Raw genomic sequence first — 5,204 nt, 5'->3', positions numbered from 1 at the left:
TTCATCCCACTCTCTGTATCATGTGTTGTATGTAGCCTACACTGTAATCGTTTGTGTCAATTGTTTTGTGAGTAATACATCCTGTTAGTTGAATTGAGTAAATGCAGTCCTCGTTTTACAGAGCCATTCTTTGATTGAATATAAGCTCATAAATTAGTGGAGTCATTGGTAAACCGATCTTTTGACTACAGTTGTGCTCATATTTAATGAATTCTAATGGTAAATGTTATGTACACTATACACATTGGATTACACATTGGTACTTTACATCTTGGTCTAAGATCAACTAGATCAATTAAAGCTTGGCCGATGGGTGCTATAGACAGCGCATAAGCCTCTTAATAATCAATTATCTTAGAACAAATGTAATTATAGCATCTGAGTGATAATGTGTAGACTCACAAGCGGGCTAGATTCACCAGTGTACATTTATGATCTATAGCCGTTAGTCACATGATAATGGAGTCAGATTGATGAATGTAGTTTATTATTATTAAACACAATTTGAACTCATCTACATGTGTTTGTTAGAATGTTATACATCTCCTCTCACCACCCGGAGGCATATCAGTCTCTGCATCACTAGGCTCTTGTCTAGGCATTACCATTCAACACCTTTACGCAAACACTAGCTGCAGATAAAAAAAGCAGTGGAGGAAACAAACCCAGGTGTACCGTTCTCTTTTTGTCCCTCACTTTCAGAAACAAACTCAGTCATTTCAGAGCTCTAGTCTTTGTCAATGTCTTATCATTCAGTGGTTGTTGCTCTCAGCTCCACAGAGAACGCGCCAGTTAAAAATAGACGGTATATCAACTGTACCTCAGGAATAGATATATATATATATATCCTGTGTCTACAACAGTGTTGTAAACACAAACTGTAAGCACAAATTGACATGTGCTAGAGAATGTAGGTTAGCTGGCCTCATCAAGTAAAGTTACAAATAAACGGAATGCTTATCTCAAATAGAACTATACACACACATACAATCGCACCAACACACATAAAATCAAGTATAAAACAAAATAGGTAGAATTTTCATAATTTCCCCTAAAACAGTGTTTCTTTAAAACCCATGCAGCAGGTTTCTCTCGCGCATTTCACAGACTTAGTTAAGGCAGCACTGCAGTCGACATTGCCCTTTTTTTCAGAACATTCGTCAAACATCTCTAAAACTAAAACTCTGGGTCTAGTGTTCGAGAACTTACAGAACACTAGACCAGTGGGTAGCTGGCTGCCGTGGCGATGCCACAGTGGTTCTTCCTGTCTTTGGCCATGTAGATGTAGCCTTTGTCTCCCCATTTCTCGCTCCAGCTGAGGAAGAGACAAAACATGTTAGTCCCACAGTTCTAGTTAGTAGGAAATTATAGATTCACTGCTGCTTTAGAGAAATGTATGACTTAGACCATAGTATCAGGACAAGAGAGGCATATTCCCCGATGAGGGAATCAACCAATCCCGTAGCGGTGACGTAACAAACAACAAACATCCTAGGAAGATACTGTGTACTGTACCTGTTCTTGACAATCCAGAATTTCTTGCCATCTACATCCTCTCCTTCAAAACCGTATCCCACCACCAGAACTCCATGGTCAAGCTCCTCACTGCTGCACTTCTCCTCATAATAGATCCTACAGGGAGAGGACATAGTTAATTAGTGGGCTAAGATACGGAGTTTACTTCAGTATGTAAAATCACCTGATCTCAAACATAATAGTTGGTTACTTAGCTAGTAATAGTTAGAAATATGGTCACAATTTGCTTGCAAGACAACACCATTTGTACACGGTGAACAGGACATAGACCAGTACAGATCACTGCTACCTCAAAAAATAGAATGTAGGGAATCCAATCCTTGCAATAATGTTACACGTAATTTAAGTTGAACCGCTAACTGCTACTCACCAGACTGGTAGAACTGGAAGGATTCGTGGCTGGCTCGATGGCGACAGCGAGTGGGGCCGACAGACGCCACAGCCGTCATCAGAGCGTGTTCTTTGCCACTGGGGATGTCCACAAAGCCAGTTTCATTGACAGCACTGAACTCTGGTCGGTAGTGGCAAATATCATCAGCCTGAGTTTACCAGGGAAGAACAATGGCCATGATTAGTCAAAACAACATATTCCAATATTCAAGCAAGTCGGTCATTTTGGAGACAAATCCCACTGTAATGAAGTGGAACTCAATTTTCTAAGTTGAAGTTGTAAGTCATTCCAGATCGACAGTAAAAACCGCATGATCTGGTACCAGGCTAAAAGAACAGGGCCTTACTTTTAATAATGCATCTTCACACCCCCTATTATATTTTTAATTCAGACTAATAGAACACAGAGCCTTACCTTGCCCACATAGGGGTAGGACGCCTCTGTGTCCAGGCCGCCGTTGTCCTTTACATACTGGAACGCCAAGTCCATGAGACCCCCATTACAGCCCTCGTTGCCCTGGGGTCTGGAGCAGTCCATCAAGTTCTGTTCACTCAGAGACACCAGATTGCCAGTCTTCCTGAATTGCTGGCCCTCTATGGCTCCGGTGGAACTGAACGCCCAGCAAGACCCACATGAGCACTGAGGGGGTAAAGGTTGTTAACATCTTGTTACTTTTTCATGCCAGAAAACACTGACATGTGCATATTACGCTAGTAATAATACATATATAACAATATGTATGCGCAATTTGCCGCCTTATCTTCTGGATACTGTAAATTACAATCATGGTAAACAGCATGCAACAAGCCAGATATTTCTCTGGAAGTAAAACCTTATTTAGTGACACCGCAGTGTATGGATGAGTCATGACTCATGAGTGATTCAGGTCTCACCTGGTTCTTGATGGGAGTGACGTAGCCCTTCTCTCTCTCCAGTCCACGGCTTCAGGGGCCTGCAGGTAATTGGGTTCCATGAAAAGAGAGCCCTTGTACTTCCTCTCAGTCGTCTGCTTGTAGTAGCCGTTCATGAGCTGCCCGAACTCTTCGTTGGTCTAGGGAGGAAGATTTTTGTCTTCCCTGGCAAGATGTGGTTTGTAATTTACCATCTGAATGGGAAATGTATTTTTTTTTACATCTTAAGGACTGTTTTAAAAGGTGCACTTAGCCATAAATCCTGTGTGCATCTTTAAAAGACTATGAGTAAGTTTCAATTCTCTTCTCGGGATAACTATTCCATTCCTGCTTGATAGTTGAAGAACCTAACCTGCGAGTCTGAATACATTCCTGCTTCATTGTCAACGCTGACACCTGTGCCTGTGAAATATTTCATACTGTATGTGCTTTAGCAAATCTATGGCATGGCAACAAAAGATCCAGCTATAGCACACCACAATTGGGAAAGAGCTGCTGAAAAGTAGCTCCTGCTCCACAGTAAAATGTCTCAGCAACAGACTTGGACAGAAGTTCACTGGAACTGATATCAGCACCTGAAAATTTCCACTGCTTTAGTTCCTGCACCTCATAGAATATTAGCTCAAAAGTCCTGCAGTGTACCTGGATATAAATATATACAGTACAGGCCCCCGAATGAGTAGCGGCACCCATTCATCCATGTCAGCACTGCTCAGCAAGGTGATTCTTCTTACCATGTCACCAAATGGTTCATGCCCAGACGATAGGAGAGTTTTCCCATAGAGTGGTCCAGGTTGTGCATCTCAATCTTTTTCAGGTTCTTTTCCCAAACCATCCTTCTCCAGCCCTCCTCGCTCTGTAACAATGAGTGAAAACAGTGAGAAAATATACACAATCATATACTGTAACAGAACTATGTGCACAATCCATGCAATTAATGATACATAGGTGTAATTTACAGCTACATGTATGCACCAATTGATCAATTTGAGCCCCTTGTTGAGAGCAGTGGAGATGGTGGGGAGTCAAAGGAGGACAGGCTCATTGTACTGGCTGTAATGGAACTGAGTCAAACGTGGTTTCTAAATGTTTGATACCATTCCAATAATTCCATTCCAGCCTTTACAATAAGCCCTCCTCCTATAGCTCATCCACCGCCCCTCCACTCGTTGGTAGCTATGTGCTCCTCTACTTGTCTTAACACCCCCCTCATGGTAGTTCTTGCTGTGCCAGTCTTCCACAAGTGCCCAGTGGCCCTCCAACTGAGAGTCAAACATAGGGGCCGCAAACACAGCACACTCATACAGAGCACCAACACTGCCAATTACAGGGACATCATGGTCAAACAGCTGTGGGAGAGAGAGAGAGAGAGCAGAGCTCAGTCAGCCTTGTATTTTCAGTGTAAGAAGCTATATAGCATAAAATGTTAAATTTGTACCTTTGAAAGAATGGCAGATCGTCAAAGTTATATACAACAACAAAAAGTCTGGGCAGCACCTCCTACTGGAGAGTTGATCTACAGCTATCCATTTGGTCTCCCATCCAGTGTTTTAACCAAGGCCAGTTTAGCTTTGACATGTCACTGACTACTACCAATGTGGTATCTTGTGAATGATTGAAAAATCTCAATTAATTTGTTTTTAAATTAACATTTTTTTTTTTAATAAAAAAATTGCTGTTTCTATGAAGTCATTCCACAGGGTAGCTTTAACAGAGAAAATTTTATTTACCATCCTTTATAAGTCATATCAATTGTAATTTTACGCCAATAAAGCACTTGTGAAGTCATCAGCAGCTATGGTTTTAATTCAACCTAGGGTTTCACAAACATCACCTTGCACTTTCACAACCATCCTGTGAAGTTAATTCATCATAATGTAATTAATCTGATCTGCAGCCTAATAACTGCATGCTTTCCCAACGAGTAGTAAAGTGAGGTCCACACTACTACTCCAAGTTTACTTCGATATGATGGTTATTATATTCACCAACATCACATAATTAATTTACTGACACAAAAAGACTCCACCTAGTCTAGCGTATTTTGTGTTGTCGACATTTGGAAAGTTAACTGAAAAATTGTTTCCATCAGGTGTTTCTTACTTTTATCCGACATGTACTTTACTTGCTATACACCGTTTGATGGAAATGTGGGTTTGTGAGAATAAAACAAAAAATCCCCCTTCCAAACTACCTTCCGCTTGACACAAGAAAATATTAAACATATGGAACTAGATATCTACACTACCGGTATTCCAATTAAATAAATTGATATCAATTACTTTATGTGATAGAATATTCGAGGAAAGTTTGGTAACAGCCGGAGAAAAGCAACATCAGAAACGGTAGACTAATTTGTCTTTCTG

At 40.9% G+C, this 5,204-nt stretch overlaps 1 pseudogene; it reads right to left on the bottom strand.

Annotated features, from left to right (window-relative positions):
• Positions 1-460: 460 nt before the first annotated feature.
• LOC116356517 (cathepsin L1-like) lies at positions 461-4,177 on the bottom strand (annotated as a pseudogene).
• Between the last annotated feature and the right edge of the window lie 1,027 nt (positions 4,178-5,204).

The sequence above is a fragment of the Oncorhynchus kisutch genome, linkage group LG23, assembly GCF_002021735.2.
Source record: "Oncorhynchus kisutch isolate 150728-3 linkage group LG23, Okis_V2, whole genome shotgun sequence".
In the NCBI taxonomy this organism is placed as follows: Eukaryota; Metazoa; Chordata; class Actinopteri; order Salmoniformes; family Salmonidae; genus Oncorhynchus; species Oncorhynchus kisutch.
Note: the sequence above shows the minus strand (reverse complement) of the source record. Positions and strands in the feature narration are given on the sequence as shown.